General features: G+C 48.3%; 1 protein-coding gene across 4 annotated transcripts in view; it reads right to left on the bottom strand.

Moving 5' to 3' along the window:
• The window catches only part of CDK17 (cyclin dependent kinase 17), a 135083-nt gene that overhangs the window by 59897 nt on the left and 52019 nt on the right, over positions 1-23167 (bottom strand). For 3 of the 4 annotated variants that reach the window (XM_061563070.1, XM_061563073.1, XM_061563071.1), the window contains exon 2: positions 19099-19201. The exons of the other annotated variant lie outside the window; for it this stretch is intronic. The gene's annotated coding sequence lies outside the window, so the exon portion shown is untranslated. The remainder of the gene's footprint in view (positions 1-19098; positions 19202-23167) is intronic. 4 annotated transcript variants of the gene reach the window in all.

Below are 23167 nucleotides of genomic sequence, written 5' to 3'. Positions count from 1 at the left end.
CTTCTTGGTTCACGTTTCTGCCCCCTCACCCTATTTTCTTCGTAAGCTTTGAGAAATAATATTCGGGGATTTAATATTAACGCCGTTCTCCGGGAACGTATCCGCCACACATATTAAAGGTTTACTAGAAACGTAATCAATCAATTACTTTAATTCAAGAACAGATGAAATCAGATTGCTTTGCAAAATAGGTGAAATAACTGAAAAATCCACATATTGATGGAAAAGGTTTTACATACAAACAATGAAGTTGGTTTGCTCAGAGGGCTAATAACTTCGTCACTACACTAGGCCACTGCTTCTAAGCAAAATGGAATAAAACCCCAGCGTCGTACGACCGATACAAGCGATTTCTTGTGCTTAGGTGGGGAATGCTTGGTGCAAGTCCTTCTCTCTACAATGACACCCACGTTCCGAGCTTCAATAGGGGGGCACCATCACATCTGGGATTCAACAGCAAAATACTCTGCAGTGTGCTCCAAGGGACTACTGATGACAGCACGGTGCTCGGGACTCGTGTGTCTCAAGATGTAACCCCGTTTTGATAAACCGTTGTGAAACCAAAGGCACTGCGCATACCCCGTGAGCAATAACAACAACCCCAAAGGTGTCCTTGTATAAAAGCAAATAACTAACTGCCGCCTTGGCGACATTCCCACCACCAATGGCGAACCCATTGCCATGACCTGGTCAAATTTGGGACGCACCAACTTCAAGGCTAATTCCTGAAATGAAATATTTTCTCTTGTGGCCAGTTGAGACATTCCTGGAAATGACAGGCGCACGTCCAGCCAACAATGTAAGAAACCCCCTTCTGTATTTCACAATCTCTTGACCCAACGCTGGTATTTAGGGTTTGTGTTCCAACATGTAAAACTACTGTAAGTCAATCCTTTGGAATGTGACCGATGTCAGGGCATGACATAGAAAAAAAAATCTGTGTCTATCAGACACGAGCCCAGTGAAGCTCGCAGTGCATTTTGCAACGTTCCGGGGCCAATCTTGGAACAAAGCATCGTCATTATTCAACTTTAGCCACTGCCAGTTCTGGATTACGTTCATCCCGGGCACAGAGCCAAGTCAAAATCTTGGCCTCTTTTTCTCCATGCTTCTGGAGTCTGCCATCACCCACCTCCCGGTGAACTCGTGGGGCCAGAGACAACAGCCGGTTCTAAATGATGGGTAAAGGGGCCCGATTAGATGAGGCTATTAGGGTCTAGATCAAATAACATCAACATGACGAGCATTGGGTAAGTCATAGTTCCGTTAATCCTGGAGCCTACATAATGCGATAGAATAAAAAGGTGAAGGCAAAGGTGCAGCCCGGCAATTGCGTGCTCACGCCACTGCTGGTGGAAGGGCCTCCACTAAAGCAATCCGTAGAGGTTATTTGGCCTACTCTTCCTCCTTTGACCAGACATTTTACCTCACCCCAACACAAGCTGATGTCTCTTTGTAAAATCCTGCAACAATTACCATCAGGTCTTTATCATTCATTAAGCCCAAGCACCATGCGAGAGAGCGGCTGTCCTGGTGCAATGATTCATCGCAGGAAGATCCCAATCCAAAGGTCGCCGGTTCGATTCCCCCTCCCAGCACGGCAGTTGAAACGATGGGAATGTCGCTCAGATTCCCCGCCTCTGAACGTCCAACGGTATAAATGGGTTCACCACAAGTTAGTGAATCGGCGGCTTACATGTGGCGGCGTAAAATCCATGAGGTTATAAGTTAACACGGATGTTGAACTCGTAATGAATGCAGATAATGAGATGAAACCTCATAGAGATGGTTCAAGAGCTTGTTGATCGTCGCCTCATTGGGGTGAGAAGCGGCGGAGTTATGCAGACGAAGGGGCAGGATCGCCTGCCCCTTCATCTGACGATGGAGCCACAGGAATGTTCACCAGAGGAAGCTGCCTCTCTTCTGGGCTCTTCTCAGGACCTTGTGGATTGCAGAACGTTTTAAAAAAAAAATCCGTCCAAAGACAGCTGGACAGCATGTTTCCTCGTCTGCTGGTACAGCTCCTTGTAGCAGTGAATGCCACTGGTTACTCTTCGTCGTGGTGGTGGTATCATTTCATCGGCCTCTTCCTCAGCTCGCTGTTGTGCCAGCTGCATGAAATCCTCATCTGACAGCTCCTCACCATGGCAGTCAAGCAACTTCACCACGTTGTCCGACTCCTCCGCATTGGCGAATCCAGCAATGATGCGATGTAATACTGCACTGTGCACGCGTAGCGAGTACTACACGCTCCCCTCGCCTCTGGTGTGCACTACGAGCCTACGGTACGGTATTATACCGCAAAAGAATATGTATTCACTGCATACGTTCCTAATTTGAAAGTGCGGATTTAATTTAAAGAACGCATGTGAACCAAGATACGTATATACCTCGCTGATCTCGTCAACCAACATTCAGCGAACCATCGAACAAAGACGGTCACCGCATTGCACTTTCAAATGCGCTTCTGTGGCCGTGTGGAACCCTCTTCCGATATGAGGAAGCCACTGGAGCTATGCACTTTTAAATCTAGACTGAAAAATAATTTCTATACAACTGCTTTTTGTGTTTAGTTCGTTGTCCTTCCCCATACTTCCAATTAGCACGGTTGGCTATGTACGGTGCGAAAGAAGGTCAACGTACGTACATACTTGAAACTTTTAACGTATAATGAAATACGTTCCCTCATTCATCAGTAACGTGTATGTGAAACAATGCATAATGCGGCAGCTTCTAGCGGGGGGATTCCTGTATTATTGTGAGAAAGATTTGAACGAAAGAGAAAATGATTAAGCTGGAGTGATGGGATACCCTCAGGACGACTTGGGGGAGTCGACGGTGGAAGCCACGGTGAGAGTGGGAGGCCAGAACGGATGGGAGTGGCTTGTGGTGGTAGCCACAACCCCGACAGGGATTTAGGCGATCGAAGATGTCAGAGGCCTTCGACATATTTGTTACATGTCGGCCTACGCATCATTCACGTGGATTTTATCTTCGCCGTCAAATATGCCGCCTTGTGTGTCACCTCAGGTCGTCCTCACAAAACGACGAGAACATTTCGACTCGACGACCTCTCGGGTGCCTCTAAACAAAGGGTCACGAAGCGCCGACATTTGCCCTCGTCTCCCACAACCCCCCCCCCCCCCTCTTGTTGCGACACGACGCATCACCACCTCAAGAGGCCTCTCTGGACTGAGGATTTCGTTAATGAGCGCGCAAAGCGAACGCCCGCCTTGTGTACGGTGCCAACACCGAGTGTGCCGCCTGCAAGGAGGCCTGCTGCTTGCTGATGCTGCCCCCGCGGGTCCGAGCCACGTCCCAAGGACGCGATTATCGCGGCGACGGTCGGCTTTAAAAGGGCGTCCCCTCAGGGCACATCTTCGCCAAACAACAGCTGCCGCCACCACCACCGTCCTTCGCATACTCTGCTGAGGCAGCGCTGGAAAAAAAAAAACGGTCGCAGCCGGCGCACGAGATATCCTGGCCACACCCGAGGCTGTCTCATCGGGACCACGGGCCTCCTTGGGCCAGAGGCCACCCTTTCCTCCTCGCCACCGCCGCCCCTGCCGCCACCATCACCTATGCCCACCCCCCCTCGACCCTCGCTCTCCCCCTTCAATCCTTGACCTTCCACTACTCCCAACAGCCGCTCGCATCTACCAGTGTCGACTGCTGCTGAGCTCTATAACCTAAAAAAAATGCTCGCAAGCGTACGTGCAAACGCTTGTCACAATAGAGATGTAAAATAAACGCATTGTCTTTAATTTATCCAGGAAAGCCCTCACTGAGTCTTAAGACTCTTTTTCATGAGAATCCTGCATTTGGATTTTAGCCACTTCCCTTATTTCACGTGGCCTATGAAGATCAACAATTTGAGATGAAGTTGTCTGTGATTTCGCAAATCAAACACTATATCTGAGGAGTTGCTGAAATGCAGATACATCCACCCATCCTCTCACTCACCCACCCAGTGCCTTCACCTGTCAAGCGCCAAAGTGGCGAGATGTTAACTACCTTACCCGGTATACAGGAGGTCGTGGGTTCGATCCCAGCCCTGAACCCCTGTATGTTTGGAGTTTGCATGTTCTTCCCATGGTCGTGTGGATTTTTCTCCGGGTCCTCCGGTTTTTCCCTGTACGTTTAGAATCATGCGTTTAAGAGTAATTGGCTGTTGTACATTTCCGCATGATGAGCCACTTCGTTGAGCTATCGTTTATGGCCATATCACTTCTGAAAAAGAGCTACATAGCTCAGTGGGCCTTACGCGATAAAAGAAAAAATAGTTTATTTCATAGTTTACTATATATTTAGGGTGGCAGTGCCAAGTTACACGGTCAATGGCTTGGAGTTCATCGCCGCAGTCACACACAGGCAGCAGAGAGCCTCTGATTTTACAATTGTGCGTTACGTGTCCACGGCTTTCGTCGTGTGCGTGCATCCGGTGAATCACTGCCCTTTGTTTCCACGGCTGAGGAAAGTCGGGCAGCCTGGGGCTCGCTGTCCAGGAGAATGTTGACCACGTCACTAGAATTACCCCCCCCCCCCACCCCGAGGTTCTCCACACCGTTTTGCATGCCAATATTCGCGCCACGCAAGGGTTTGCACGCATTTTAAAATCGGGGTTCTAAAGGTTTAACACGCAGGCTTTTGCGACAAAAATTATCCATAATAATGGTTTAGATCGAGTAAATTTGTATGTGTCGTTAACCCGCCACCACCTGACACAGCCAATTTGTAAGGTTTGGCGGGTTAACGACACATTCAAATTTACGAGGTCAAACCCAAAAAAAAACTTTCTTGTGGCTTTCTAAATTTCAGCCGTGCACACAGGATATGGTGCCGATCGTTGGTGGCGAGATATTAACTTCCTCGCCTGGTATACAGTTCGTGGGTTCGCTCCCGACCCTGACGCCGGTATACATGTCACTCTACCCGTGGTCACGTGTATTTTTCTCTGGGTCCTCAGGTTTTTTCCTCCACATTTATAAACACGCGTATTTGGCTGCTGTATATTTCCACATGAATGGCCACTTCGTTGACCTATCATTTGTGGCCTGGTCACTTCTGAAAAACTATATATGTATCGCAGTGGGACCTTTCCTGGTAGAATTATAGTTTGAGCAATTTTGGCATGGCTTCTGATCTGCACTTCCCTTTTAAAAGGGTGCGTTGCATGTGTGAGGAAACAGGAATAAATCAACAATAACCACAATCTCATTGGAAATGGCTGAGACCTTTTCAAAGAGCCTTTGCACGTGGGAGGAAACCGGAGCACTCGGTTAAAGCCCACGTGCGTAGGAGAGGCTGAATGACGTTCGAGGGCCTGCATTAAAAAACGAAAACCCGCTTGCCCTACCGCCATCTCCTGAACCCCACCTGAAACATGGCGGGGCTTTTAAGTTTCACGGCACGAGAAGGAAATTTGACGTGACCCACCCATCGCCTCGTGCAAGGCGGTGCGTTGACGGCGAGCGCCGCCACGCACGGGAGGGACGACGCGCACGGGAGGGACGACGCACACGGTCGTCGAGGTGACCATTGGAATGCAGCGTCGACCGCCCCGGTCGTCTTCATAATCCTTCCCCCATTTCTCCACCTACGTAATTTTCTCTTTCGTTCAATTATTTTCACGATCAATAATACAGGAATTCCCCGCTGTAAGTTTGCCGCGTCATGCATTGTTTCCCATGTACACTACTGATGAGGTAAACATATTTCGTCATGAGTTTAATGTTTCACATATGGACTATTTTGCGACGTACTACTGTACCGTACGCTCGTAGTGCGTCCCAAACGGAGGGGAGCGCGTCGTACTCTCCTTGACTCGTGGTACTCGTGACGCGTGCACATCGCAATTTATCTGAGGAGTCGGACAACGTGGTGGCATTGCTCGAGTCCCATGGTGAGGACCTCAGGCAGAGAAGCCCAGAACCAGGTGCGGACCACCGACTGTCGTCGGCGTCGTCGTGTTGTCATCAAGCCAGGGAAAGAGCACTGTGGCAGAATGCGTGACCCAACCGTCAGAGGAGTTGCGAGTTCATATCCTAATCGGAGTGTCAACTCAGCTGCTTCGGCCCATTAACAAAAACTTGCTTTCATGCGGACAGAATGGCCCCCTGACCTACGAATGAGAGATTTCCATTCTGGGGCTCGGGGGCCGGCGACTGACGTGAACACCGCCCTGTGAGCGCAATTGAGCATCAAGACCCGTGACAATGTTGACCTCATCACACAAAGGTCGATGTTTCGCTTAACCTCGGTTAGGAACAGGACAGTTTAGTTACCCCCGCTGCCTTGGTCTTCGTGCGTGGCCATGAATTAAACCTGGGTCAACGGGTTCATAGCACAGTGCACTCACCTTCAGGCAACAGGTTTCACACACACACAAAGTTTCCCCGTAAATCCAAACAGACTGCTGGGGCAAGTGCTGTTACGAACACCCACAAAGACCTCCACGTGGGGGTCGTGTGGCCAAGCATCACATTGCAGCGGGTACCCCGCACACCTCTGATTCCCGTACCTCCGATCCACGCGGTTGGCTACGTACGGTGCAAAAAAGAAGTTCTACGTACATACGTTTAAGGCCGAGTTGACCTAGGGTAAGCCAAGGATTGGTTCAGATATTTGCCACTGATGTCGGCTGTGAGAGTAAAATGAAGCGCCCCCACAGGGCACACGCACACACCGACAAACACACACACTCGTTCCCTCCCCGCAGGCAAGCTTCCACCTCCTTCTGATCCTACATTACTCACCAAGTTGCCGACACAGGCACTAACGCAACACTCTGCAGTGCGCGTACTGCGCTGTTAAGTGTGGAATCCTGCACACGATCTATGACCATTCACGACACGGCCAGAGTTGACGATGCGTTAGTTTCTGCAACAGCGAGCGGTCGCAAATGAACATCGCAAGAACACGCGGTGCAGGTCCAAAATTACTCAGAGGTTTATTCGCAAATAAACACCGGTGCAGAAAACACAACTTAATAATTACGATGATTTCACGCTCAAATGTATTTAGGGATTTGAGACAAGTGCAGTGAACGCAAATAAATAATTGCACCATCGTGATCATCTTCTGCTCCACTTTTCAATAAACGTGTTCAAATGAAGCGTGCATTAGGCCACTGCCTCCTAATTCTAAAAATGGTCACAGATCGCTGCGAAGTAAACACAATCTCTGGCATTTGTTGAAAATAAAAATCTCATGATGTGCAACGATTCCAAACGGGCCCCTTCCCCCACGGCCATGCCAACCACAGGCTGGAAACCCCCCTTCCCCGGGGTTAAGGGGTCACTTCTACTGGTTTGCAGCTCCCAATGTCTGAATTAACCACCTCGTTATTGTGTACAGCATCTGGCCCAGTGGCTCCCGTGCCACTGGGCCAAAGAGTCCGACTCAGCCCATCGTCCCCGTGAAATCAACAAAATAAGTACCGCCTTGTGAAAAGTCACCATAGGTCCGTTCTTTTTTTATGGACTGAACCAATGCTTCAGTTAGGTCGAGTCACCAGATCAAATCATGAGCACATTTAGCGTCCGTGCCATTCCTGCAGTGCAAGGCTTTCACGTGTGCGATGTGTCACAGACATGGCCTGCTGCGGCAGTTTCTCAGTAGAGGGGCGAGGTTGCTCTGTGCTCTGCCATTTGAGAAATTCGTCTAAATTTGGAGCGTTGCACACGGACTACTCTTTTTCTAATGTCACGGGCTCTTTACGTCGTCCACCGTGAAAACTTCGCATAGTTGACTACGTACTGTGCGAAAGAAGTTCCACACACATACATGCGTACATACAAACCGTGCATACTTCACATTAAATACACGCACAGTATTTAGCAGGGCGGCCGTCGGGCTCGAAGCGTAAACCTCCGCAAGGGAGCGGGAAGACGCCAGGCCGTGCCGTTGTCACACAGTGCGGGGACGTTTACAGTTCAGTGTGCTAGTTAATTTATTCCCAAGGTATAAACATTCACTCTTCCTAAATATGATTACTTTAACTATCAAGTGTTCCACTCACTCTACCTAAGCATGCATTTTCTTCTACCCCAACGTATCACCCGTGACGACACCCGGATCAGAGAGATCGACACGGACAAAAGGGGGATCAAACGAAAGCTCACAAAAGTGCAAAGTGGCACGGACAGACACACGGGCGCTTGGGATCACGTACGAGAAACGGAAAGTGGAACAGCGGCAAGAGTTGGAGAACGAGCGCAGGTTCATGACATCATGTTGAGCGTCGAGGGAGAGCGAGTTGGGCTGGGCAGGACGCGCGCGGACAGTAGCAGGGACGATGGTCGGTGGGGGTGAGACTAGCTTCTAAGCAGCAGCCAAAGGTGGGCAACATGCCCAAGAGGGCGCTGCGGTGGAGGGAACGCCGAAATTTGGAGAGGCCTTCATCCGGAGTGGATAGATCACGGCTGAGGACAGTAATGATTACCACCGCCACTGCCACGTCCGGGATTTGAGTTGTATATTAATTCATGCAGACGACTACCTGCATTCTGTAATCGTCAGTTAACGTCGCTGAGCATATTCCACAAACATAAATTACAAACTGCCCTTGCCGATCTGCCTGGGCTGCACATGGTGTGTATTTAAAAAACACAAAGATCCCCAGACAGCCTTAACAGACGGTTGGGGTAAGTAATGTTAACGGGCACCTGTGAAGGCTAAAACGGCATATGAGGAGGTAGGTGGCCAGCACCACGCCTGGCCGCCTTTGTCTCCCTAGTGGTGATGTTTACACACTGAACCAGGTACTCATTTGAATCTGACTCGACCTCGGGGAAGCCCGGGAGCGATTCAGATAATCGTCACTGGTGTTGGCCGTGAGCGGAAATCGAACTCGGGTCACCGGGTTCGTAGCGCAGTGCGCTAACGGCTACACCACCACTCCCCAGGGTGTGCAGAATTACCTTAGTGTTTTGACACCGGCTAAAAAGGTTTCCACGTATCAGATCACGTCGTCTCGCGGCCGATTTATTTCTTCGTGACAGATTGGCCAAGTGGGAATGTCCCTCGCTCAACTCAGGAGCTCTTTACTCTGGCACGAAAACAAGGGAGGGATTGTGATTGTAAACTTGACGTAATTTGCCCAGTTTGTGTGGAGGGAGGTGGTGGGTGAGTGGAGGTGGGGTGGGGGTGGAGGGGTTGAACGTTCGATTCCCACAGCCGCTTGGTTAAAAAAAAATGTTTAAAAGTTAATTAACAACGTGCTCAGTATACCCAGAGTTTCGTCAAGGAGCATAAACCATCGCACAAACTCCGGTAATCCTCCCAGCGGCTTTTGGCGCGCCATCGAACAAAGACAGTCACTGCATCGCGCGCTTTCGAATGCGCTTCTGCGGCCGTCTGGAACGCTCTTCCGATATTAGAAAGCCACTGGAGCTATGCATTTTTTGATCATGTACACTGAAAAATTCTTTATTAAGAAATAATTTTTGTGTTAAGTTTGTTGTCCTTCCCCCGCACCTTCGATTAGCATGGTTAGCTACGTACGGTGCTGAAGAAGTTCAACATACATACACATGTACAGAGTTGGACATCAGGGATACTTCTGCCGTGTGATGTTTAGCACACTCGACTTGCCAGTGCGACATCTCGGCAAGGCAGATGAAACAATGGGGCAAGTGAAATCGCCTCTGTCCACCACAGCAGTTTGAATGGACATACCACAGTTGATCAGCAGCTCGCGTCTAGCATGTCAAAGTAGGTCAAATTCCCTCTAGAAAGGCTCTCTAGAGCTTCTTCTAGTGGATACTCTTTCGCTAGCAGTGGCGTGAGCAAGCAATTGCAGGGCTGCACCTTTTACCTGTGATGTACTACCTAGATCAGGGGTGGGGAACCTTTTTTCTGCCAAGGGCCATTTGAATTTTTATAACATCATTCACGGGCCATACAAGATTATGAACTGAAAAATTTTGCCTGTTATATTTGGTCAAATATTTAATTAACGCACCCCAAATGTGATGGCTGGAACTGCTTCTCTTTGGTGAGGCGTGTGATGTTAGCTGGTATTGATGATGTTGCTACTCGCAACTGCTTTTCCAGGTTTGCTCATAGATTTATTGAATTTCGAGTCCTGCCTGCGGTTGCCTTGGCAGGGCCACACCAAATAATTTCACGGGCCTTATACGGCCCGCGGGCCGGACGTTCCCCACCCCTGACCTAGATAGACCCTAAGGCACCTGTGATATACATCGCCCAAGCAGAACAATACTGTGTGGGTGCCTGTGTTGAGAACTACAATGACAAACAAGACGGGGTTATCGTCAAACACTGCACGTCCAGCATGTGTTAACGTGCTCCCAGACAAGCGATGGGAAGAGATAATCCTCATTTGCGGTGCCAAGCCAGTGACGGAAATTCCATAGTCATCATTGCCTGCTCAGGAAAACCACTGGTGATTTAGCTCAAAGTGGTTCCCATTTTTACCTCTGCAGACAAATCATGTTCTGAGCTGACACCAAACTGAGATTTGAAATAACAAGCTTGTGATTTCAAGAGCTCCGTGATCAGTGCAAATTTGGTCGGCTAAATATACGGGCAGTGTACATCGCTACAATTAAGTATATGTCACTTAAAATGTATACTGTACATACAGAGAACTCGACACGTCCGTCAAGAAGACTCGTGTCTAATGTCATTATTAATTTCGAGTTTTCTTCTTCCTGTGGGGGGTGACCTCAAATCCGTCGTTGACAAAAACTCGACAAAGAACCCGGAATGAGTCGAGATGAAAGGCCGATGAGCGTTCAAAGATTATAGCTGTCATTTTTTTTAAAACGCCCTAAATTCATTTCAAAAGATAATTCATGCATGAATTAATGTCAATGGAAGTCAGTTTGAACATTTGTTCAAACATATCCCATAACACTTTGTGATTTGTAAAATATATATATGAGAACCCTATGTGGCATGACTTTTGAGCCACCCTTGTATGTCACAGCAAATGTAAACTGTTTTACATATTACAACAACAACAAAACTCAGCACATTCATCAAGAAGAATGCCTTAGGAGGAACAATATACAATATATAACAGGTGACGTTCCAGGTAATGGCTTCATATAAATATATATTCCTTCTAAGGCCACAACGTTATTAACGAACCAGCTTGTTTGCCCGTCCAAGGGTGGGTGTATCTTGCAGAAAATCTCAAATATTCAACAGAAAAATTGTTCAGCTCATGATTATTAATGAGGGGGGGGGGGGGTTTGCCCCATGTGGAGTGACGTCACCCCCTAATGGTCTAGTTATCGTGGAGGGGTGCGGCATGTGGAGTGACGTCACCATGTGGAGTGCACGACCTTCTTGTGCGTAAGTGTAAATTTCCACGCGGGCATGAATATTAAAGAAGGGGGGGGGGGCTCTTTGCAGTGACGTCACACACGGATGTAGCACTGTGCTGCGTAGATTTATTTTTTACCATCACTTTCTGTAAAGAAACGTCATATTTGAAGCGACTTTGTGTAATAACTTATTTGATTCGGCTCGACCTTCCTCTGCGTTAACGTAAAAATCCACCCACTCATGAATATTAATGAGGGGTGGGGGGGCTCATGTGAAGTGTACGGTGTTTTTTTCTGCAATATTTTGCTGTCTTTTCTTGGATTTTCTGTTTGCACTTAGTCACATATTCACTTTAAGATGTTTTTTGTTCATGTTTTTGTTTTTTGTTTGTTGCGGTTGCCCCCGATTCAAGAGCCGAATGGCTCACAGGGCTATACCTAATAAATGAACTTGAACTTGAGGTCACGCGGGGGGGGGGGGGGGTGGGCCTCATGTGGAGTGACGTCACGCGCGGGACGGACAGACATTTCTGGGTGATTATAGCAGGCAATGTGTTGAGACTGTTTCGTTCTTAATCTATTAAACTTGTTTTTATTTTACCAGGTAAGGCTCACCGAGCTCAACAAAGTGGCTTGTAACATGTAAATTTACAGCAGCCAAATTCTCGAAAAGCACGTTGATAATTATAAATGTGAAGGGAAAAACCGGAGAAGTTGGAGAAAAATCCACGTGACCACGGTGAGAACATGCAAACTCCAAATATACAGCAGCAGGCGTCAGGGTCGGGATCGAACCCACGACCTCCTGTATACCAGGCCAGGTAGTTCACATCTCGCCACCGTGGCGCCCAATATTTATTTCTGCTTGTGCACAACTGTGTGGAAATAAGAGTTTTCATGAATACTTCATTAAAGACTTAAAACAACAAGGGACCGTGTTACAAATAACTTATTCAATGAAGTTGATTTATAAAAAATCTCGCCAAATCTCAACGATTATCCTTTGCCGGCTACTACCGCCGCTTTGCATCAAAGGCTTAAAGGTCTGCTTAGCAACTGTGACCTGCAGAAATGTTTGATGAAAATGTGCTTAAAGCCCAGCAGCTCCTATTAAAGAAAAAGCCAAATTAATTCATAAATTGAATTAAATGTACAGATGATTATCCTAATCATGTCAAGCACGTGGACTTTTGTGATAACTCCATTAACTTCCAAGTGTTTGTGGCTCAGTCTCAGTCTCACGTTCTCTCAAACATAAACATCAGCATGTGTCGTTGTGGAGAATGAACGCAAGGAAACGAAATGTTTATCGTGTTACGTATAATATTATTTATATTCGTATTAATATAATTTAGTGCCCAACTAGGACCCATACCTAACAGGGGGTGTTTCTTTGCTCATAAAGATCTGGCAGTCGACCAGCATTGGTCCGAGCGAGGCCGACTCTGAGGATGAGATGTTCAATGCCAAAACGGTCCAGCGTTTAGTTGCGCCAAACCAATGCTCCCGAAATGATGCACTCCAAGAAGCATGGCATGGAGGAACAACTTTTGTTTATTTTCAGACGGAATCACCAAGCTAAGGCTGATGGTTTATGCATTTGTTTGCTTGTCAATTTTTCTTTCTCACATTCTACGGCGTCCCTTTGAAATACTCGGGCTCGGCGGTCGACGTGATCAAATCAAGCGCCGCCACCGCAACTTAAAAGTCTTTTACGCGGGGCACGACGGTTGTGATGAGGCGAGGGCGGAGGAGACTGGGTGGGGAGGCAGAGTGCACTGGATTGGGAGCTGAGCTGATGGGGGGGGAGGAGGAGGCTTGCAAGCCAAACGGAGAGAACCCACCATGTGAGATGTCTCTGGATAAGAGCCCAGGAGCGGCCTTTTGTTTACGGGACACGGGAGGAGTGGGGATGTGGCACGGAGCCAACGGAGCAGTGTCCCTGGGACAGACAAAACAAACGCGAGCAAAGGGGCCGGCTGAGCCAGAATTCAGTGACCACTAAGGGAGAGAGAGAGAGTGTGAGAGAGTGGCTAGGGAGAGTGGGAGAGAGAGAGGGAGAGCATTATCCAGACGTGACTCATTTGGGCACTACGTCATCCAATTGCATCATCTTGTTTATAGGCACAAAAGCGGCCGGAGAGAGAGAGGAAAGAGCGCGAGAGAAAGAGAAGAAGGGGGGGGGGGGGATACAAAAAAGCCACTTAACACGTACACAGGCGTAGGGGGACGGACGATACGGGGCTCCCAACAACGGGGGCATTCATTTAAACAGCGCGTACAGAAGCGCACGTGTTCAAATGCATTCGCCGAGTAAACGTATGCATTTTTTATCATTCATAACCGACTGGAACGTGTATGTTTGGCAAAGGTTAAAAACAGGTCAAGGTGTTATCCTGCTGACATCAAGAATGAGTGGTTTTCACTTTCTTTCGGGGGGTGTGGTGGGAAATGACACATTCCTATAGCCAAGGCCAAGTCCATCCGTAAGAGGGAGCAGCCAAGAGCTGATGGTCTGGCCTGGTGACCGCAGCGATCAGTCCGTTTAAACTTTAAACCATCCAGAACGTGAATAAAAGTTCCACAACCGTGATTTTTCGACTTGTTGCCACTTAAGTCTTCTAAATTACACCGCTTGTGTTTTTGTTCTTAAGTGGGCAGGGTTAACTCAAGGTTAACTCCTCAAGGCTAACTCCTCAAGGTTAACTCCTCAAGGTTAACTCCTCAGAGTTAACTCCTCAAAAGGCCTTTCTAAAAAAATCCCACTGGGCTAGTCGGACTGGACATCCACTCCTGTCACTTTCCTCCACTAGGTGGTACTCATTTAACTCACCTAGAGAGATGATTGCTTGAGTTGACCCCCCCCCCCCAAACTAGGATTTGAACTCGCAGCATTCTGATTGGATGTCGGACCGCTGCATCTCAACGCTAGAATTACGCAACAAATAACCATCGCACAAATTCTGGCGGTTCAGTGTCCTCGTCCGCCTGCTAATGCCTGCGTGATAACTGTGCTACAGTGGTGTTTATAAAGTCCAGTGGCGCCAGTAACAAGGAGGTTCTTGCCTGCGTAACAACTTACATCCAAAGTTTGACAATTACCTGAAACGAATTCACAAACAAAGTGGAACTTGTCCCAACAAAGCCGCAGCATAGTTGCTCAGGTCTACATTGTATAGCTAAACGGGAGAGGCAAAGGCGCAGCGCTGCAAGTGCTTGCTCACGTCACTGCTGCCAAAAAGGCCCTCCGTGATAGGGAACTCTAGCAACGGAAGAGGTGTCAAACAATCCTGCAGGTCGGAGTTACACACACTTTACCCCACCACACACAACCTGCCGGATCGACCAATTCCTTTGCAAAACACACATACGTTCTGGAAACGTGTTTGTAATCCAAAGCAATAGTATATCAAAGCACTCGTATATCAGTTGTGATCACGTGACGCTCGGCAGACAAAGCGTATACACGTACTACTCGTATTGCAAGACCTCGCTTGTTTATCGAATTAATATTTATAAAAAAAATTTGCTCGTCTTGCAAAACACTCGCAGACCAAGTTACTCGCAATCCAAGGTTTTACTGTATTTAATGAATGCTTGGTGGGGCCCCTCACCTGGTTACATGAAACTGAAACAACAAAATAACTGTACGGCATGCGATTGCTTTGGGTGATAGCGAGATCGTTCCACTTGAGGCTCAGCGACCAGGGCCCCAACTGCAGAATGCTGGTAGCACGCCGCGTAACTCACCAATGTGTCCTTGGTTAATATAGCGCAAGGAACAAAAAAACTCCCCTCATGGCCGACGGTCTGCCTTAGCTTCGCAGCGGAATAATTTTCAATTTACACCAAATGCTGATAATCCTCGACTAGCCCTTATTAGGCTCAGCTCCTAACAACCCGTGGCTCGTAAGTACATCCCCGTCCAGCAGATACTTGCCTTCTACATTTGAGATGCTGTAGCAACAACCATTACTCGTGTCCTCGCAACGCTCGTGAGCACGGCGTGCGTGCTCTGATTGCAAGCGCCGTCGCGAGCTCGGGTGTTCTTCACCATCACCTTTGCCCCCCCCTCAACCACCGGTTTTTGCCATACGCTTGAGCAGCGACATGTTCCACTCGACATTAGGAATGGCTGTTTTGACACCGCAGTGTACGACCACAGTGGGAGCATGGGGCGAAAGAGCCTTCAGGGTTACAAACATGAAGCCGAATGTCTCCTTGCTCATAGCGAGCATTTGCCAATGCTCTAATGTCGACGCATTTTTATATTTACGCGATCTAACCCAAAAAACTCCATTATGATATTGGTCGTGAAAGCCTCCATGTTAAAATACTCAAGTAAACTGCGAATCCCGATACAGGAGTGAAAACTCCACATCCCTATGGCAGGAACCAGTGCATCCATAGCACGTATATAATTTTAGAAGGATAGGTATGTGTATATAAATTTGAAACTATTATTATAATCATCATCATCAATTCCCTCACTGTGGAAGAATCTTATAAAAAATACCATTCTTCCAAACGCTGGCCTCCTAATGGAAAACTTTTTGAATTATGTCGACGTATAATACAGCCAGGTTGACGTTTAAAAACTCCCTGTGCCATTGCTGACAAAGCATTTGTATAAATACTCTCGCTCCCACACCGAAGTAATGCATCAAAAATGTATCCACATGCCACTGGTCTCAGCGCCAGAGCTAAGACCCGTGGCATGTGGGTGGTGGGGGGGGTGTTGACTCAGCCCATCATCCCTCCGGGTCGATAAAAAGAGTACCACTTTGTGGGGAAGTCAAAACGGTTTGGCATATGGACAGACTCGGCTCCTCGTAGAAATGTGATTTCCACAACTGGCTCAGGGCTACGATCCAGAGACGAGCGTCGCCTCGATGCTCACTTGTGCAGGAAAACACTCCCGGAGGTACGAGGAAGTCACCGTGTCTACAGCCCACCTCCTTCCTCCTCCATCATCCTCGCCAAGTGCATGTTCGCTTCATCAATCGCACGGTTGGCAGAGAGGCGATAACATGCGCTCCGATTGGTCGATCGCACGGATCACTCCGGAGCTGGGCTTTCCCACCACAAGGCTCGAGTCTCGGTAAGGAGGGGTGGGGGGGGGGTAGGCGAAGATTAAACGGATGAGAGCCGTCAAGCCGTGGGTGAAACAGTGCGGAGGAATGTAAGGGCCCGAGTTGATAAGAGCACTACACAGCGCACCTTTGTCACATTCCCACAAACGTATATCTATCTAAAACAAAAAACTATACTTTTTTATTTTACAAGCTAAGGCCCACTGAGCTATACAGCTCTTTTTCAGAAGCGACCTGGCCACAAATGATAGCTCAACGAAGTGGCTGATCATCGTGTGGGAATGTATGGCAGACAAAAACTCTAAACACGTGTTGATACTAAATGTGGAGGGAAAAACTGGAGCACCTGGAGAAAAATCCAAGCGACCACGGTGAGAACAGGCAAACTCCAAATAAACAGGCATCGTCAGGGCCAGGATCAATCCCATGACCTCCTGCATACCAGGCGAGGGAGTTAACATCTCGCCACCGTGTGCGTCTCTCAGCAGCCCGGACCTTCGTGTGTTCCCGCTGGACCAGTCACTACACTGTCTCAGCTAGTCCCCGTGGCTCTATCGCAATAACAACAAAATTCAGCAGTTGAAAAGGAACGGTTATAACAAAAAAAATTGCTATTTTAATTTTAATTTCTTAAGCAGCGTATTTAAATTGATCAAGCGCATGAGCAGTTATCATTTTTGTAGCGCTACGAATTTCCCCCTGCACTAGCCGGGAGGTGCCATGTCGGTGCATCTGACACGCAATGCTCAGATGAGCAGAGGCAGTGACCATCTCCTGTTTTCCATAATAAAGTTTTTTTTTTAGTTATGTCGCAGCCAATTAGTACGATTTGGCACATAAACAAAATGTGCCAATTAGTTTACTACTTCAGCCCACCGTGTGTTGGAGAGTGAACCCACAGCTGTGTCGGGTGATGGCGGGTTTAACGACACATTTATATTTATGAGATCCAACCCACAAAAAAAACATTATTACGGAGAATATTGGTCGCAAAAGCCTACGTGTTAAAATATCTCCTGTTTACCGCCCTGAGCCAGTGGTGGAAATTCCACATTCCTGTGGCGGGGGAAAGTCTATCCATAGGACAACCACTGGTGATGGTCTGAGTGAGCGCCTGCCCCAACCAGGAATTGAACTCGCAGACTTCAGCTTGCGAGCCACGGAGCCACCTGGAGGCTTCAAATTTAAAATCCCATTTGAGGTTCACTCAACTCATCGTTCCTCAAAAACTGCTGCAGTTACTACGTTTTGGGAAGTCACGGCAGCTATGGCCCCGGCACAAGAATAGAATATCGACTCTCCGCCACTTGTTCAGAGCCGCGACTGCCCTCCCCGCTCGCTGTGGTGCCAAGCATTGACACAACGTGAGCAAACATTACCCACAATGGGCATGCAGGTTCACTCCACGGGTACAAAACACGACTACAAAACGAGCTCTTTTGATGCAATCAACAGGCAATGGGGGATAAATGCAGCCACGTCCTTGTCGTGTCCCCTTGCAAGTAACCGGCCACGTCAGCCATGTCTGGGGAAACCAAAGCTGCAGCTAGCTGGCCGAATTGTCACGATACCAGCCGAATTGTCACGATACCGGCCAACACGTGGCCACAGTTACACCTCCCGCCCAGGCCTCAGTTCTCCAGGGCTGTAGGGCCAGCGCTCCGTGTTGTTCTTCAGCTCAATGTCGAAGGACAATCCTGCTTCTGAAAGCGACGTCTTGCATAATTTAGCCACATCACACAATATCGACGTCGTCTGTTTACAGGAGACCCATATTTCAGATGACCAGGCGGGGCGTTTCCAGACAGCTGGGTATGACCTTGTCTGATACTGACTTTACCCAGAATATGGCCGTGCAATGAATGTGAAATGTGAACTGGTTGGCGTCGAGCCGCTGCCACCCTCTCTTGCCTGCGATGCAGGACGCATTGGCGCGCTTATACTGTCTGCAATGTATACAAGCAGCCGCCATAAAAAGTGGGGGGATACGCAGCAGCCAGGTGGAATCGGGAATATTCACCGGACCTCTGCTGGGCCAGCGCAGCTCACGGCCATCAAATGCCAGCGTCGTGCAGCGTTCCGAACAACTGCCCCAGGAGTCGGCACCGCCCATCGTTTGTCCACATCGGACCACAGCTACCCATCATCAGGAGCACCTGAAAAACCCCGCTGGAACTTCCGCAAGGCACAGTGGACAGACCACGCTGCGCCGGTAGAGCGTAGCATCGTCTGCATCCCGAGCACCGTCTCAATAGAGTGAAGCGTACCCGCGCTGTATGAGGGCACTGACACACAACCGCGTGGTGTTTATTCCATCTATACCCCATGACGCAATGCTGAGTGTGCCGAGCTACTTCGACAATGTGAACAGTCTGGTGACCCGGAGGCAGCATCACGTCTGATTGACAGGCGTTCCCGTTGGGAGGAACTAGTCAGCAATGCAGATGCACTTCCGCGGCCGTCTGGAATGCTCTTCCTCCCGATTTTAGGAAGCTACTGGAGCTACGCACTTTTAAATTTATATTTAAAACTAATTTCTTTAGAACTGCTTGTTGTGCTTAGCTTGGTGTCCTTTCCCCCCGCACCTCCGATGAGCACGGTTGGCTACGTATGGTGCAAAAGAAATTCAATATACATACATACACACGTGCAAACCCTTCAGCGACAATCCCTTTGCAGGAAAACGATTAGAACGCGAAGATTTGCACCTGCTCGACGTGAGTGGCAGCAGCGGCAACGGACCACGACGGGGTGAGAGCTCTTGCCGCTGCGTCCTTCATTCACCTCGCTCGCTGCACCTCAGGGGTCGTCCTGCCACAGAAGCAACAGCAGCAGGCAGCAGCAGCAGCAGGGAAGGAACCAAGTTTTAATGAGGACAAACTCTTGCACCGAACACGGAGGAACTCATTATAGCATCCTGAATGACCCGACGCAGAAGATCCCTGACCTAGATCTTCCATGAAGGTTATGGGCAGCTACCCTAAAAAAAACGCATTCGCACGAAAACCACGGCAGCAACAGAAGCGGAAGCTTGATGATGTGCAGTGTGGGGGCGACCGCTGCCACCACCCATAACAGAAGCGTGGGACGTAAAGTGACTCAATGCCCGACTTGATCGTCGCAGCAACACAATCTGCGCAACTCCTGACGCAAATATCTGGCTCAACCGCCACAATGTAAAAATGATAGTTGTTGCTCTACATCAACATCAGCCAAATTAAGACGATCGCTATCATACAAATGTTAACAGTAAATATTGGCCCACTTACGAAGCATACAAGACCCAGGCAGCACATGCAGCCGATAAGTGTGTGTCAAGCATTTTCACGACCGCCCATCGGCCTCGATGCAGCGAGACTCGGGTTCAACTGGAAAGCCGGGCCCTAATTCCCACGCTTGAGCACTAAGCCACTACCACCACCGACAGCCTGGGTTTGAATCAGGAGAGCTGGCCTTGAATAAGCCAGGTCACCTAAGCGCAGGCATCTGATATGCCCATGGAAGCAACAATGTTATTCCTGTAATATTCTGTTCATGAAAGCACCGTAAAATATACATTGATTTAAAGCTGCTGAAACATGTATGTACGGAGTGTTCAGTTTTCTAAGTAAAAAAAAAATCTCCGTAGTTAATGAAGCTTCCGACAAGCCTGACTGCACGCACAGATAAGCGGCGATGCATTAGGAGAATCTCTTAAGACCGCGAAATGAAAATCTCAACCACTTAACCCTCTGCGAGTTGGGCGTTCTGTTGCGCGAGCGAGGACACGCGTACATGTGGCACGTTGAAAAATAGCCGCCGATGGAAAATATCGACGTTGGAGACACGTTGCCATTTTACAATGCTTTAAGCCAAGACCTGAAGAAAATCACTTATTGATCTGGCTCTGCGTTCGTTTGTTTGAAGTCGATCAAATACATCAACGGACGCTCAAAAATCCCCCTTTATTAAATCTCACAAGAACCCGCTCACAAGTAATTGGTGAATGTTGAAATAATTCAAGAGATTTCATGAAGGCATCTCGCTTGGATACTGCTCATCACTTTGGGCTGAGCAGACCGTGAATGGAAATTCCACATTTCTAATGGTGGGTGCAAGTCCCCCTCTAGAGGACAACCAATGTTGAGTTTGGCAAAAAGTGGTACTTATTTTATCAACCCTTTGGGAAGGTGATGATCTGCACTTATGACCACCTGACCGATTTTACCACTATGCCCGCAACACCACCCAATCGCAAAGTACAGTACAACGTCGCATATCCGACCATCACACATTCACCCTGACCAATTAACCGCCCACATCCGGTGCAGTAATTGTGCCTGGCGCCACTGTCATTTCCAACAGACGTTCCCATAACCGACATCGTTCATACATCCGCCTATACCTCAGACCCCCAGCGAGTCGGATGCGTGATGTTGTCCCGTAGCAATCGTGCGATGAGTGTTCTGTGCTCCTGAGATGATGCAAGGGTCGGTGGATTTTTGCACGCTTCCGAGACTTCGAACCCCACCGGGCAGCGAGGCGTCCACGGAGGTGGCAGTGCAAACCGGCGCGTTCATGAAGCCACGAATCCAAGCGAGTTGGACGTGCGACATTGTCCCGTAGCAAGTGGCAGTGAAAAACCAGTGAGTTCATAAATCCGCAGGTGCAGACCTCCCAGCATCGTCGCATTTGTACGCAACGGATTGTCGTGCCGGTAACAGAGGAGTGTGCTCACTTGCACTGAGCACACACCTCTGTGGAAGGGGAGACATATCCCAATGTGGGGCGGGGGGGGAGAAGGGTAAAGGTTAAACCCCTGCAATCGCTTGCTCAAGCAACTGCTAGGGGGAAGGGTGTCCCCCCCTCACGCCATACACCATTGGACACTTTTCTGTCTGCTCAAAACATTTTTTTGAATATTGCACATGCACTAGTATGTATAGCGGTAGTGTAGCGGTAAGCGCGCTGCGCTATGAACCCAGCCACCCAGGTTCGATTCCCGCTCACGGTAAACACCAGTGATGAATTTCTGAACCGGTCCTGGGACTCCCCTAGGTCGACTCAGCCTCAAGTACCCGGTGCGGTGTGTAAACATCGCCACTGGGGTGCTGGCCACCCACCCCCTCGTGTACCGTTCTGGCCTTCATAGGTGCTCGCTAACAGCACTTGCCCCTACAGTCTGTTAAGGCTATATGGGGTATCTTTGATCTTTGATAGTACACACTGGTTTGTGGACTTACGAGGCTCGCATCGTGTGTTTCAACAGCCGCATTGGGGCCCTCCTTAGAAGCCTTCACGCCAAGGGAGGCCTTCCTAAATAATTACAGTAGTTCCTCGGTTTACGATGCCCATCGATTCACGATATTCCGATGAATGATCCGCCTCCCATAGGATCCCCCCATTGTTTCTATGAACGATAAATGTTCGATTTACGATATCATACGGCCGCCAATTTTGGCCAATCGGAGCGCTCCTAAGTGGACTCAGCAGACCTGAACCAATCCGCGACGCCCTTTTGAAAGGAGACTCTCCTTCCAAAAAATAACGTTCTCCCACCCCAACTTTTCCATGAACCCCTAAGGTATAAATATTTAATTACTGCTCTATTTCTGCACCTTTTTATGCTCTGTTTATTCATTATTTATCCATGTTTCTATTAATATCGATGCTTCAATATGTTCTTATAACGTTTATTAAAATTGCGTGTTTAAATATTATAAACTATTGTTTTTATGGTGAAAAAGGTTGACTTCCGATCGTCTTGGAACAAATTAAGCCTTTAACATGCGTTTCCTATATTCGATTAACGATAATTTCAATTAACGATGGTTCTCGTGGAAACAAATTAATACCGTTAACCGAGGGACCCACTGTACTTTTAAATATCCTTTCTTGAGAGAGTCCACCATTGCTGACAGTAAGAATACGTCAGAGCATGCACGAAGGTGTCTCACTTTACACGTCGATGCAATCTCATTTTTGTTAGATGTTTTTGGTTTCTTGTAAAGCATCGCAAAACTTAACCGTTTTTTCACATTTTTCATTTGATTTGCCAAAGGCTGAGATTTTTTATTTGACGTTTTATGTTTTTTTGCGACTTGCCACCAATTTAACAAAAGTGCCGCCGCCGTTCAGGGTAAACAAACAAAAAGGCTCCGTGGCCTTCTGGTGCGATGTGAACAAGAATGTCACTAACGAGGTTCAACGGCCAAAACGGTTTTCATCGGGAGCGATGTTTTTCAGCAACGTTCCTTGTGCATGGAAACCATTGTCTGGTTACATTATTCCACGTATAGTCTGCAGGGGACTGCCCCACACAAAAAAAATCGTACGGCTCTTTCCTGACTCTATAGGCAAGGGACATCCATGAACATGTGGTATATTGAACGGTTATATGAATGCGAAGAATAAATGTCCTTCTGGAAATCCATCAGTCAGCAAAGCCTCTCTGGAAGGTATAATTTTAACCGCTTGGGAAGTCCTTCGGCAGGCCTTTTATTACCACACTGCTTGGCGCATGCCAATAAAGTCATATTTTTAATTAAAAATTTAGCCTGCATATTTCAACAAGGCCAAATATCTGGAAAAACAAATATCTAGAGAGCCTAATTTTTTTTTACGCGATCGCTGGTGATGGAGATGAGACCACCAGCACACGTTACCGCTGCAAAGTGCGGCCGCATAAAGGGGCGGCTGCCTGTATTTTGCAATCCACGTTTCTCAGCGGTGCCAGCTCCTAGGCGCTTCGACACGGGGGGATTATCGAGCCCCTCTCCTCGGATTCGCCCAGCTACT

Source organism: Lethenteron reissneri, chromosome 30 (assembly GCF_015708825.2).
Source record: "Lethenteron reissneri isolate LAM-NWPU_2019-01 chromosome 30, ASM1570882v1, whole genome shotgun sequence".
Taxonomy (NCBI): Eukaryota; Metazoa; Chordata; class Hyperoartia; order Petromyzontiformes; family Petromyzontidae; genus Lethenteron; species Lethenteron reissneri.
The sequence above is the reverse complement of the archived record's forward strand: the minus strand, read 5'-3'. Positions and strand labels throughout refer to the sequence as shown.